The sequence below is a fragment of the Polypterus senegalus genome, chromosome 2 (assembly GCF_016835505.1).
Source record: "Polypterus senegalus isolate Bchr_013 chromosome 2, ASM1683550v1, whole genome shotgun sequence".
NCBI lineage: Eukaryota > Metazoa > Chordata > Cladistia > Polypteriformes > Polypteridae > Polypterus > Polypterus senegalus.
In genome coordinates this window covers 78,751,887-78,766,549 of record NC_053155.1, presented here as the reverse complement: position 1 = coordinate 78,766,549, position 14,663 = coordinate 78,751,887, and the positions used below count along the sequence as shown (strand labels likewise).

Here is a 14,663-nt window from a genome sequence, read left to right as displayed (position 1 = left end):
CAACGCCTCCCACGTTGTTGGCTGCCTGCCTATATAAGGCCATCCGTCGCTCTGGTCTCTACATTCCCTTCCTTGCTTCTCCACGGGATTCACGTCTCCCTGCTGATAACTACAGCCTTTTTATTTAATCCACGGCTTCTCCGCTGTTTTATTGTTCGTTTATTACGATTATAGTTATTGTGTAGGTATTTTAGACTTACTTTATATTGTTCAGGTACCCATTTCCTTTATCATTCCAACCGTACCCCCCATTAATATGTCTATCGAGGTGATCACCATCGATCAAAGAACTGTCACTTACCGAGTGGTTTCCATGCCCGGAGATGGCACCTACCTTTTCCATTCTCTTTGTTACATATTGCACGGCCATATCAGGCTCACTCTTGATATCCGGAGGAACATTGTGTCTTATGTATTGAATGACTGGGACAGGTTCAAGGTGTGGACTGATGACGGTACAAGAGATAATTATACTACACAGGAGCACTAGAAGAGTGAAATGCTTAAGCCCTTCACCTATGGTTCTGCATGTGAGTTGATGGCTGCCGCTGAATTGTTTGGTTGTCGCTTTCAAGTGTACCAAAATGGCCAAATATTTTACACCTTTCGACAACCGCCAATGCCTCTTAAACATCTTAGATTCACAGGTGACGATTTCAGTAGTGGACACTTTGATGTTTATGGATGTTTAAACTCTCAAAAGCTGGATGTGAAGTTATCGATGAAACCGGTTGTATGCTTACAACACTTGACAGTTGCCGAATGTCTCTTCAACACAAGTCCTACAAATACTGTCGTAATTGAAGCAAACTATGAAACTCAGACCGATTATGACAGCAGCAATCCAAGCTGTGAGATTTGAAACAAGATTACTGTTCACATGGCCAACTGTACGTTGCATGCTCAAGAGTAAGCTCAGCATACAGCTTGGTCATATTACAACCGGAGGGCCGAACTCACAATGTGGTATACAAAGAGATCCTTAAATAATTATTGGCATATTTTAGGCAAAAAAATTTAAAGGCAGTACTTCGCCCCTGCGAAGCACAGGTATTTTGCTAGTTATTTAATAATTTTCAAATTATTCAAATGAAATATATTGACTTGGCATGCCCTTTGATGAGACAATTTATATTGGAAACATTTTATTATTCCAAAGATGGGTTGTAATTTTAGGATTATTTTTAGTATTAGGGGAAAAATTCATATCTATCAATCTGTCTGCCTATTGTGGTGGACGGCTAGGGGCCATACCCAGTCGGGATGCCTAGAAGGACCCAGAGATGGACTATACCTCCCTTGGGCCACGAGAGGGCTACCACTTTGGTAAATATGGGGGCCACGGGAATGGAGTGTAGAAGCTCAACCCTATTGGGGGGTCGTGGTCACCACAGGGGGGGCCCCTGCAGGATTGTGGAGCCCTGGACGTCAGCACTTCCGCCACATTCGGAAGTGCTGATGGAAGGAATTCCAGGGACACCCGCAGTGGTTCTGGGTGCTCAAGCGGCACTTCCGCCACACCAGGAAGTGCCACTGGGAGATCGTCAAGGAACACCTGGAAGACATCCGGGTGCTTATAAAAGAGGCAGCATTTCTCCACTCAGGAGCCGAAGTTGGGAGAAGGAAGACGAAGCTTGGGAGGAGAGGAGTAAAGGCAGAAAGAATACAGAGAGTGACGGAAAGAAGGGACTGAGTTTGGGCAGATTGGAGCACTGTGTTGTGTGTGCAGGACACTTTTGTAAGTAAACAGTGTGTGTGTTTTGAACATTCAGCATCTGTCTGTCTGTGCCCAGGGGCTGTCTTATCACACTATCAATTTACATATCTGCATATATAAATATGTGTGTTTGTGTATATACTGTACATGGTTAGTGAAAGTGAAATAAGCCATTGTGCATTGTGGCATGGAGATGCACAGGTATGGTGTTCTTTTGGCATGTCTATACAGGCAGCTGGAAAGCAATGGTCCCCAGTTGATGCTGTATGGATTGCACTATTATCTGTGTCATCTACAGTATAAATGAATTCCCTATGTTAATTCTGTGTGCAGTTTTCCACAAACAATTGTAATTCATACATTTATTTCTATTAAAATTGACTACTGCAATATGTTATTCACAGACCGTTCAGATTAATCTATTTGTAGCTTTGAGGTAATTCAAAATGCTGCTGCCAGAATCATTACTAGAACTATAAAGTATGACCACTTAACTCCCATTCTTATGCCGTTAAACTGGCTTCCAGCCAACGTTTATAATTATGGTCAAAACCTTTCCTTTTACATATAAAGCTTTAAATGACCTAGGCTGCACTTACCGTATCTGAGCTCATGAATACATACAAAGCAGAGAGTGCGTTAAGATCTCAAGATTGACAGTCTACTAAAGATTATAAGGATTAACAAGTCAACAGTAGAAAACTGAGTTTTTAGTTACAGTTCCACAAAACTGTGGAATGACCTGCCTGCTTCTATAAAAGATGCCCCTTCAGTCATCTTTTAAAATACAGACTGCAGACTCTATTTTAGTTTAACATAACCTGACTAGATCTGCTGATTACAGAACCTATAAAATATATTCAACCCTTGGATGTTTGCAAACTTTATATTTATACAAGATTGAATCACAGTTGATTTAAGATGGCTTTTTTGACACTAATCAACAGAAAGGTGGAAAAGGATTATCCTCAAAGCCATCTAAATTAATTACAAGTCCAGTCCTTTTTCAAGTCCAGCTACAAATTCTCATTTAGGTTGAAACCTGGACTCTCACTCGACTGCTCTAGGATGTTTCTTGTAGACAGTATCAGGTTTTCCTCCAGCATTATTGTATATTTTCTGCATTCATTTTACTCTTCACCCTCACAAGTCTTTCAGAGCCTGCTGCAGAGAAGCACCCCCACAACACAATGCTGCCATCACCATACTCCATGATGGAGAATGATGCGTTTTTAATAATGTGTTGTGTTTGGATTACGCTAAACGTGGTGTTTAGTCTGACTCACCACAAGTTGGACCTTTCAGATACCAGTGCATTTATATTACAATAATTTGAAACCCCCTGACTACAGACATTTAACTAATTATGTAACTCCTAAAACCAATCAGCTGTACCAGTGATAATTTAGGTGTCCTAAAAGTGAATACTTATGCAATCAATTATTCTGTGTTTCATATTTGTAATTCATTTACACCACTTTGTACAGATCTGTTTTCACTTTGACTTTAACGTTTTTTGTTGCACAGTATCAAAAAAGCAAATTCAATCTATTGTGACTCAATGTTGTTTAACAACAAAAGGTGAAAACTGCCAAGGGGTGAATACTTTCTATAGACACTGTAGCTGTGCTTATTGTGAATACTGTAGCTACTCATTTGCGCAAAAATAAAATCTTAGCAATCATTATTAATTGTAACTGACACTTTCCTATTCTTTTTCTCTTCTCAGCATCCTGATGTGACACTAGAGATATTAGGAGCCTTGGAATTCAAGGATACAAGGATGAAATATTCATATCTGGCCATCCCAGACATACTTACAGTGTAGAATGACCAGGACAGGTTGGTGCCCTGCTAGTCTGTGTTATAAGAACTGTGATTTTGTTTGAAGCACAGATTTTCACAAGTAATGACATTGCCTGGAGTTTTTTTTTTCCTGTCCTCTGTTGCCAAACAGCCATATTTCAATTACGATATTAAGGGACTTAATATTGTCATGATTTTGATGTTCATCTGACTGAAATTTGCTCCATTAATGTACTTTGTGTGCTGTTTGTGGTTTCACTAATTCTGTTTTGCATTATAGCTGAAACTGGGGTAAGTGTTCTGAGTCTGTATTCAGTGACGGGCACTGCCGAAAAAATGTAACTGAATATAGGCTATATAGTTGTTTAATGTTCCATGTTTGTTATTTTTAATTTTACTTACTGTGCTATATAATTGTTTTATAGACTATAAAGCATTATGTGATGCATTCTTTTTTCTACAGGTGCTCTATAAAATATATTATAATTTTTATATTATTATTATTAGTAGTAGTAGTACTAGTATTAGTATTGTTAACTGAGAGAAAATTAGTGGACACAGAGCCAGTTCACTGCAGAGCACATTTACAGTATATACTCATCCACACAGAATAAAATAGGGCCAGTAGATAGTCAAAGTACTGGTCATGGCTCCCTTCCATCACAGGGCAAACTCATTTGCATGACATTTCTCACTCATATAGGTCCAATTGAGAACCAAACTAATGGCCACAGTTCCAGTCCACCACAGGGTACACTCATATACACAACCACATAGCCTCATGTAAGGCCAGTTAATGGGCATGGTTTCCATCAATCACAAGGACACACTCTATAGAGGTGAGCTCCCTGGCCACCTCAAGTAGGACAAATCAAACCGCACATACTGTATCTTGCTTATTAATTTCCTGAAGAAATTTATTATAGTAACTTGAAAAAAATGACAAGCTTAAGTTAATTGATTAATCTAACCCAATGCAACTGAATTATCATGGCAAACATGACAAATATGTTGAATCTGATGGTCATGTTGTTCAGTGTCATGCTTTTACAGTAAAATAAATTTCAGCAAAACCATTCTTTACAAAGTAAACTCCCATGGCTACACACATCTAATCTAAGGAAAGACAGTTTAGTCAAGAACACTTGATATTACTATACAATGTTAACATATAAATTTACATTCTTCTCCTTACTCCTAATTTTATACTCATTGCCTATATTTCCTTAAATACATATAACATTTCAGTTTATAATATAAAAATGCAATACAAATATCTTGTGGCAAATGGCTCTTACCCATTCATTTACATGCCATTATTCAGACATTTATTGACGAGCATGATGCTAGTCCATCACAGGGCATACTCATGTAAACACCCATGTTTGCCCATGGAGGGTCTATTGAAATTCAGATTAACTTAACAAAGGAGTATGTGGGAGAAAAACTGAAGTACTTGGAAAAAAAAAAACAACTACCTTGACATGAGGAGAACATGCAAACATCCACAAAGACATTGATCTGTCCGGCATTCACAATCAGACTTCTGGAGCATTAACACTTGTACCAGCTTGCATATTGCAGAGTAATCCAGAGAGATAAATTGTGTACTCTGTATCAGGAACAAATGCAATTTGGATGAAATATCAGTCAGTGGCCAAAAAATCAGCAGCCCTAAGGGAGCAATTTAACCACCCTGACTGAGTAAATGTGCATTGAGGTCATTGTGTGTATTCTTGTAATTAAAATTCAGGAATTCTGCTTAGCTCAGACATTTGAAATTACCTTTTTGCTACTGAATTTAAAAAATGAATAGAATAATGCCAAATGAAGAAAACTACTGAAAGAGATAAGACTATTTTTCTCATTTATAGACCTGAAGAAAACAACGGTGATAATCATCAATAATTCATTCATTCCATCCCATATCAGGGCTAACGATAGCAATAACATGGCATCAGTTAATGGATCACAAACCGCTTTACAAATTGTTTGTATTCTGGAATCTGTTACTAAGAAAGTAACACCAGAGAGAGTCAATACCCTACTAATTTCTGCATGCTCTCGCTTTCGCGTTTCTGATTTCATTTCCCAGTTTGTTCACACTGCTGTCAATACATGTGTATATGTGAAGCATATCATTTGCCATGCCTCAGATTGTTTAACCCTCTTGTAATGCATTCATTTGGCTGACGTGCCGCCCAGCCAAGCTTCCACCTGCCCTCTAACGGATGCGGTTTTTGTATTCCGAACACTGACAATGGGCCAATATAACCAAATATCTGCACAGTTAACATCCAAAAACATAAGCACTGGCAGCAGCATCATAGCAGAAATCAAACTGGTGAATCTACAATAGGGAAACGTTTTGTTGTAACTGCTGCTGAATATTGTTCTACTTTCAGCAGAATATGAAATGTGAGGCCTGAAGAAAAATGCAGTGGGCAAATGTCTTAGACAGCCAGACCGCCTAAAAGACAGCATCCACGGCTGCAGGCAGGCACACGTGAGGACAATTGAATTCCCCTTCAAAAAGGAAGCATTTAGCACACCATCCATTAAGAACAGGCTTCCTTTTCTGTATGTGGGTGTGTACATTTGTGTGTCTGTGCGTGTGCATGTTAGTGTCTTTTGAGTAAATGGAGGAAAATCCTGAGCAGGGGTGTGCACACAGTTGTTAAGGAACACAATTAGAAGCTATACTGCTGAGCAGTTCAACACGTTTAGGCCAAACAGCAGCAGAACGACAGCTTCACCACAGCAATCAAAATAAGCCCTTCCCATGTGTGCTAAAGCCATTGTTGGTGTTTTTTAAAAGAATAAGATGAAAATGAACTCACACTTACTGCAGTGAGGCTTTGGTGTCAGGCAGTCCTCATTGTTTCTTCCTGTTGGGAGAAAACAGGGCCCGGTGACTAAGAATCACTCTCGGCAGATCATTTCTACTGGCCTCCTCCCTCTTCTGTCTCTCTCTCTCACACACACAGAGCCTGAATGAGAACAGCTGGGTAGTGATGTCATGCCACACCAGCCCCCATCTGACGAGCAGGCCCATTTGTGAGCTGCCTTTTCATATTTTATCTGTTCTTCCAAAGGCCAAAGACACTCCCCCTGCTCCTCCTCCTCCTCGCTCTCTGTCTGTCTCCTCTCGCTCTCAAACTAAAAAGATAAAGCAAGTGGGCCCAGTGTTGATGCATCCTCCTTTACAGACCCTATTTTTTATTTTTTTTTACATTTATAAGCATATTATGATGCATCATTATGCAAAATAACCTGATTTAGGTTTAGCTAGAGCACCATAAAAATGCAGACAAAAATAATGACATGGGCTGCAGCTTGCAATTATGCCCACAAGCAGTACCATCTATCATTGCATTTCCAAACCTGCTTATCCAGTTCAGGGTCAGAAGGAGCTGGTGACTATCCAAACTGCGCTGGAAAAGGTGGAGAACAACCATGGATGGTGCCCTATCCATCACAGGACATACTCTGTGAGGCTTATTTTCTTACTCCAAAGCCCAGTCCTTAGATGTCTGAATAATCCATTCTAATGGACAATCTTTATTTCATATAATACCTTTCCATGGTAAAACCCATTTCAATACTGAACCATAGAATAATTGTTACAAATGTTGTTTTAACCATTAGAGTCCCAGCTGGTGACGTGACATGTTCTTAGTCTCACAGTCATTTATAGGCAAAGATTGAAGGGATATGCTTTTTGTGTTTGAAATCCTGTGTCTTACCCTCTATGTCACAGTACTTTAAAAGGCAAAGCTGAAATACAGAATACAAAGCTTCAACTTCTACTATAATTGGGTTTTACAAATTCACATTTTGCCCTCTTCTCTTTGAAGCAAATATATCTTTTATGCAGCAAAAGCAAAGAGAAAAATTATTCTAGTCCATATAAGATTTCAGTGCAGAAGTTTATGTTGATTCAACAGACTATCACTGTATTCCCTGTCTCTACAGGCATACTCAAGTTTTCATTATCCATGGTCATTAATTACTTTGTAAAAAATGCCTTCTGACAAAAGTATCCTAGAAAACAAACCCTGATCGAATTACTTTCCACCATGTACATAGACCTAACATTCTAGTCCTTTGACCGAGATGCTATATTTAAGGATTTTCTGTATACTTCCTCAGAGTTAATCTAACCTCACCCTTGTGATACACATATTCTAATGTATCTTCTATATCTGTAAAGCCTGTCAAACATTTCTATCTATGGAGGTGATGGTCTGTGATATGGTTTGCATATTTGTAGCTGGAGATCCACAAAGGAAGAAAACGAGTCACATATCTTAAAATAGTTGTTTATTCCTAAGCTTTCAACAACCTACCAGGTGTCATCATCGGAGGAAAACAATTAGACATACAGGAATTAAAGGCAATATATAGCAATTTTGAGGTGGGGGGAGGTTGTAAGGGGGCAGTGGATTAATAAGTTGGGGTTCAGAAGGTGTTGGTCATAAAGTCTTTATTTATTATTTGGATGTTCTTCTTTTTAAACCTGCATATGCCAGGTTCAAGTCTAAGAGACTGTTAATGGTGTTTTCATTAAAGAGCCACGATTCAGCCAGCTCTCTGGCACTCTTGGTGTTGGCTCTGGATTTTACTTTCACAGTGTCCCAGTTAAACCTGTGTCCAGTTGAACTTGTATGTGCAAAAGTCAGAGGCTGTGGGTCCTTCCTTCTGACAGTATTGCCATTTCCTGTATACGTGGTGTGAGTCTTTCAGATGTTTGTCCCACGTATACCACTGGGCATGTATTTCATGGAATGCCGTAAACTGCATTTCTTGTCTCTGTGGTCAATTCCTTGCTTTTGTCATTGATAAGGACAGTCCGTAACATGTTTGCTGGTTTGTGCGTTATCTTGATCCCAGATCTGGACAGGACGTGTGATATACTTTCTAACATGCCAGAATGATAAGGGAGGGATGTTGTAAGTGTGGTGAGGGACCAAGTTGAGTGAAGTGCTTGCTGAGATCTGGGGCATCTCCTATACAGACATTGTTTAATTAGTAAAAAGAAAAGATAACGTCTTTTATTCTTTTTTGTGTCCATTGTGTTATAAAGGGTCTTAATCCTTTTGAACAAAGTCCTAACACAACTCTGTTTAATGCAATGAAGAGTGGTTGCTGGAAAAGTGTAGTATTTTGTCTGCATAACATTACTTGTGATAAACATAAACCGGCGTGGTTACCTCTTTTGATGGAAATGTCAAGGAAATTCATTTGTCCGTTTATTTCTTTTTCCATAGTGAATTGGATTGCTGGGAATACTGAGTTGATTTGGCTGTAGAATTCATTCAGCTGGTTATTTTTTATTTTGCGTCATTGATGTAGCACATCCAAAGTTTAAGTGTGAACTGAGATAGAGTCACGCTTTCATATCACTGCATAACCAGTTCAGCTAAAAGTCCTGATAACAGAGATCCCATTGGCATACCTTCCTTCTGTCTACAGTATTTTCCATTAAAATGGAGGAGGTTATTTTGGCAAAGTGATTTTAGATGCATTATGTCCTTAGTGGTCAGCTTCATTTGTGCCATTATAGTGGAGTCATTATTTAGTTTTGTCAGTAAAGTCTCTGTGGCCAGATGAATTAGGATCATAGTATATAATGACACAACATCAAAACAGACAATGATCTCATTATCAGCAATGGATACATTCTTCATGCACTGTAATGCCATCTCAGCACTATTTACACTCATTAAAAGGTAACTACAACCCATATACAGTAAACTGTGTATGTTTTCAACATACTTGAACAAACGAACATTAGATCTTCATGCCAACAGTGCCTACAGATAAAGGTGATATACTTAAACAAATAACACATAAAATTGACATGGTGTGTTCAATCCTATAATTTAAATTTACAAAAAAGCAGGTATGTCACATGGTTAAACTATGTACATCTTTACACATTTACACTTCATATCTATTAAATTAGAAACAGGTGTTCCAGATTAAATGCCAGTGATCAGAGTCTCCTTAGCGAGTATGCAGGTGGAACCTGTCTTATTTAAACTGTAGATATCTAGTGGGTCTGGTGTTGTCGTTGCTACTGACGGGTGTGGTGTCATCAAGCTAAGATCAAAAGAGCTGTCTTAGACCCTCAGGCAAGAGACTTAAAAAAGTTTGCCATATTATTTAAAATTTAAATCATTCCACTGTCAGGAAAATCATCTACAAGTGGCATAGATTTCAAATGACAAATAGATTTCTAAATTATCCAGGACTGGCCGGTCCAGCAAATTCAGCCTAAAACCTGTCTGCATGATACTAAAATAAATCTCCAAAAACGAAAAAGTTTAATTGCAAGTTCTGCATGTCACTCTTACAAAAGTTGCTTTCAAAGTGCATGTATCTACAATCAGAAATAGATTGCACAAATTTGACCTGTATGCAAAATATGACAGGAAAATGCCTTTGTTGTCCAAAATGAACATCGAGGCAAGACTACACGTTGCCATTAACATCTAGGCAATGATGTGCTCTGGACAGATGAATCAAAGACAAATATTTTTGGCCACAGTAACAGTAGACATGTTTGGTGGTGGAAATATTATGGTTTGGGCTTGATATGCTGCCTCAGAGCCTATGCAGCTTTCACTTATTGAGTCAACTATGAATTCTGCATTATATCAAAGTGAACTTGAGGAGAAAGTGAGGCCATCTTCCTCAAAGTCAAAGTGGAAGTAGAAATGGACCATTCAAAATGATAATGACCCAAAGCACACTAGCAAATCCATCAAGGAATGGCTCAAAAAGAACATGTGAAGGGGTATGGACAAGCCTAGTCAAGGCCCTGATATGAATTCCACTGAAATGTTATGGTGGGATTTGCATAGCAGAGTTGTCAAAAATTTCACATAGTCAATGTCAGAGACTGGTGAGCTGTTACGCAAAATGAATACAAGAACAAGAAGTCATTTTTGCTGAAGGGGGCAATACCAGTTTCTGAGACCAATGGTAGACTTACCTTTTTCCCAGACCATTACATCTATTGATATGTTTGTTGAATAATTGAAATAAATCTATCTATGTAATGTATAAAGTATAAAATGTGTTTGTGTGTTTGTCCAACATGTACATCCACACCATTGAACTTGTCTCCGCCAAATTCTGCTCAAATTCTCCATTTACATTGCGTAACACCATAGGCTATGTTTCATTCCTAGACAGCACTGGATAACCCTGCTGCTTATAAATATAAAAGGTAGACTTTCTAACAGAATTAAGCACAAATGAAATTATTATTAACTATTGGCAGTTTTACTGTATCGACTAGTAACAATGCCAATAGTTGAAAGTTCAGTTTGATAAGATATGCTATGGTATGTGGCGAGAAAGAAGAGGAAAGCATTCCAGCTACAAAGATGCTGAAAAAATAAACCCCAGGGAATTTTTGGCCAAAAGACACTACATAAAGCAAAGTACCCATTCTCTGATTTACTATCACTTGGAAGATGTAGTTAATGCTCACTCAGTAGAATATCGTTGGCAATTTAGCAAAAAGCCTAGTCAGAGTCCTATAACTCATCTCCAACTCATTCACAATGCAGCATTTTTCATTTTTGCTTCTTTTTTCTGCCACCATTTAAAGTTAAATACGTCAAAGAAATTAGACCAGTGACATTCAAACAGATTTATACGTTTGAACCAGTGGTAGGTTTAATGATCTTGAATATCGTGGCCTGGTGGAAAATATGACTGGTCAAAGACCACAAAGATGAAGAAGATGCATTTGAAGGAGCATCCAAAATAATAGTCAGGAAAAAAACACAGAACAGAAAAGTTTTAACGATTACTATGAATGCCAAATTCCAAACTATAATTGAATCACTAGTTGAAAGTTTTTCTTTGAACTTATCCAAAACTGAGAGGCATAGCTATGCATGCTGCCATGATTTTTATCAAGATGACATGGGTCAAACAACCTTCAAGAAACAATACAATACAAATTGGTGGAGCCCATGAAAAGCAAAACTGTGATTGCAAACTAAATAATACATTCCATAACCATAACAGAAATAAACTGAATCATCAAACACATCCTTATGGCATTATGACAACGGGCTAGTAAATCATGCAAGTCATTCTGTCCTTAGACATCATTTTCATTTATTGCTCCAGAAAATACTTGTGATATTCACCTATGGTGTGTCTGTTCTTTTCATTGGTTTAGTTAAATAAGTTGGAGACGACTTTAAATGACCTACTACTGCTTATTGTCTATTGAGAAATTAAGCCTTAATATAAAAGTATGAAGTAATGTAGATTGGCATGCCGCTTGTAAAAATGCCACTGTAAACAAAAGCTGGTTTTTGGATATGTTGCTTTACATGTGCAAAAAAAGCTGAAATATGAAAAAATTAAGCAAGACTTGCATAGATGGTCAACTCTTCATCTTACTCTAGCTGGAAGAATTAACATTGTTAAGATGAATATTCTTCCTAAGCTCCTTTTTTATTTCAAAACATTCCAATATACATCAATAAATCATTTTTAAGCAATTAGATTCAACAATAAGCTCATTTATTTGGAACTCAAAACATCCAGGCATCCAAAGAGCGACCCTACAAAGACAAAAAGCAGAAGGTGGCATGGCTCTACCTAACTTCCAGTTTTATTACTGGGCAGCAAACATACAAGCTATAAAAACCTGGACACAAATAGAAGAACATACACAGGCTTGGTCCGCAATAGAAGTAAAATCCTGCAGTACTTCTTTATATTCCCTGCTCTGTGCCCCAATAAACGCAAGTTATCGGCAATATACTGATAACCCAATTGTGCTTCACTCACTCAGAATATGGAACCAATGTAGAAAGCATTTTAAGATGGAGAGGGTTTTGTCTGTGGCACCTCTGCAAGAGAACCACCTCTTTCAACCTTCATGAACATATGCAGTTTTTAATATCTGGAAAAAAATTGGGATTAACTTGCTTAGAGATCTTTATATAGACAACATCTTTGCATCCTATGAACAATTACATTTCAAATTTAACATTCCAGCTACACATTTCTTTCACTATCTTCAAATTAGGAACTTTGTTAAACAGAACCTTCCCAATTTTCCTCATCTTGTACCCTCATCCATGCTGGAAAAAATATTGCTCAGTTTCAAGGACTCAGACACCATCTCTGCAATATATAAAATCATTTTACAGTCTCTCCCTTTCAAGGATCCAAGAGGACACTGGGAAAAAGATCTCTCAATTAATATATCAGAAAAGGAGTGGAAAATAGCAATGCAGAGAATTCACTCGAGCTCCATATGCGCAAAGAATACAATTATACAACTTAAAATTATATATCGAGCACATTTGTCTTGTCTAAAACTCTCGAAAATGTTTCCAGGGCAAGATCCAACCTGCGAACGCTGCAATCAAGTCCCAGCCTCACTAGTTCAAATGTTCTGGGCTTGCACCAAATTAACATTATTCTGGACCAAGATTTTTAATTACCTTTCAGACAGCCTTGGTGTCATAATCCCTCCTAACCCTGTGTTGGTGTTCTTCCAGAGGGGCTTAAAGTGGAGAAAGACAAACAAATTGTGATTGCATTCACTACACTTTTGGCACGCAGACTTACTCTGATAAACTGGAAGAACCCAAACTCTCCTCTTTCAAGTCAGTGGGAAACCGATGTGTTATACTATTTGAAATTGGAAAAAATCAAATACTCAGAGGATCTGTACAGACTTTTTTCAAAACATGGCAGGATCTAATCAGTAATATTTTAAAATAAGCTCTTAAAGCACAGAGGAAGCAACTATTTCCATATTTCTTTGTCTTCTGCCTTCATCTCTATTGGCTTATCAAACTTATTATTTTAGGTATGTTTACAAGCCTTAAATTTTACGCCATTTGCCTTGCTCTCTCTCTCAGGGGTGGGGGTCGATTTGTTCTTAACTCAATTTTACTTTTTGTAAAAATTGATTGATTTGTATGGAATGATTGCAATAAAATTAATTTTTTGAAAAAGCTGAAATATATCTTCTAAATCTTTGCTTTTTATTTTTAATGTGAAAACCTAATATAAATATATGCAATATGTTATCTCTATACTGTATATTAATACTAACATTTTATTTGCTTTATCAATCAATTCTTCAGTCCATTTTTATAGCACTCTATGGAAAGACCGCCATTATATGCCTGTACAATTCAAAGCAGCAAAACAAAACACAACATTTTTCAATGCAAAATAAATTATCAGAAAATAAAGACAAAAATTACAGAAGCAAACATGAACTAATTGTACATGAGAGTCAGTTGGCCTGCAGAAGAATCATCAGCACAGTAGGTTTCTACAGATGACTCACTTAGAGAATAAACTGACATCTTTAGTCAGTTTAAATAAAAATAAAAAAGAGGAAGGGTTTGTTTTTAACCATATTAATATGACAATGACAGTACTTCAAAAACAGACTATGAGAAATCCAGAAACAATGTGTTTTTTATTTACTTCATCAATTACTTGATCTATGGCTTTGTCTTTCAAAGAGCTCCCTATTTTTTCTCCAGGTACTCCAGTTTTCCTCTCTCATGCCAAAGGCATGCATGTTATGTTAATTTGCAATTCTAACTTTATTCTTTTTGAATCAGTGTGAGAGTGTGCACAAGTGTGTTCTGTGATGTGTTGGTGTCTCATCCAGGGTTGATTCCAGCCTTGCACTCAGTGCTGCCAGGAGTGGCACTGACTCCCATCATCCAACCCAGACCTTTATACACAACATGAATGGATGGCTTATTATAGCACATATCAACATGAGAAATGTTGTATGTTAATGTTTCACTCAGAGAATAAGCATCAGTCAGATTTCAATATATCAGTTACACATATGGACTGGGTTGCTTCTCTACAACTATAACCATGTATCTGCATTAAGCAAAACAGTGTATTGCATTTAACACATAGCAGAAGTATGAGAGTATACACGTCAAATCAAGAAAAAAAGTACAATTGCGAAGTGAGGCCTACTTCTTCTATTAGTGGCTTGACAGGAGCCAGAGACTACCATGGCAAAAACAAATGCAGTGTTTCAGAGTATACATGCACACAGTTTCTTAGGTACTATTTGAAGTTATCTAACCGGCATATTTTGGGATTTGAA

General features: G+C 37.7%; 1 protein-coding gene across 2 annotated transcripts in view; it reads right to left on the bottom strand.

Annotated features, from left to right (window-relative positions):
* LOC120523085 (tripartite motif-containing protein 3-like) overlaps positions 1-6,604 on the bottom strand; it is a 124,467-nt gene extending 117,863 nt beyond the window's left edge. Inside the window, exon 1 of one of the 2 annotated variants that reach the window (XM_039744054.1) lies at positions 6,364-6,604. The gene's annotated coding sequence lies outside the window, so the exon portion shown is untranslated. The remainder of the gene's footprint in view (positions 1-6,363) is intronic. The other variant, XM_039744055.1, reaches the window with a different exon arrangement.
* Between the last annotated feature and the right edge of the window lie 8,059 nt (positions 6,605-14,663).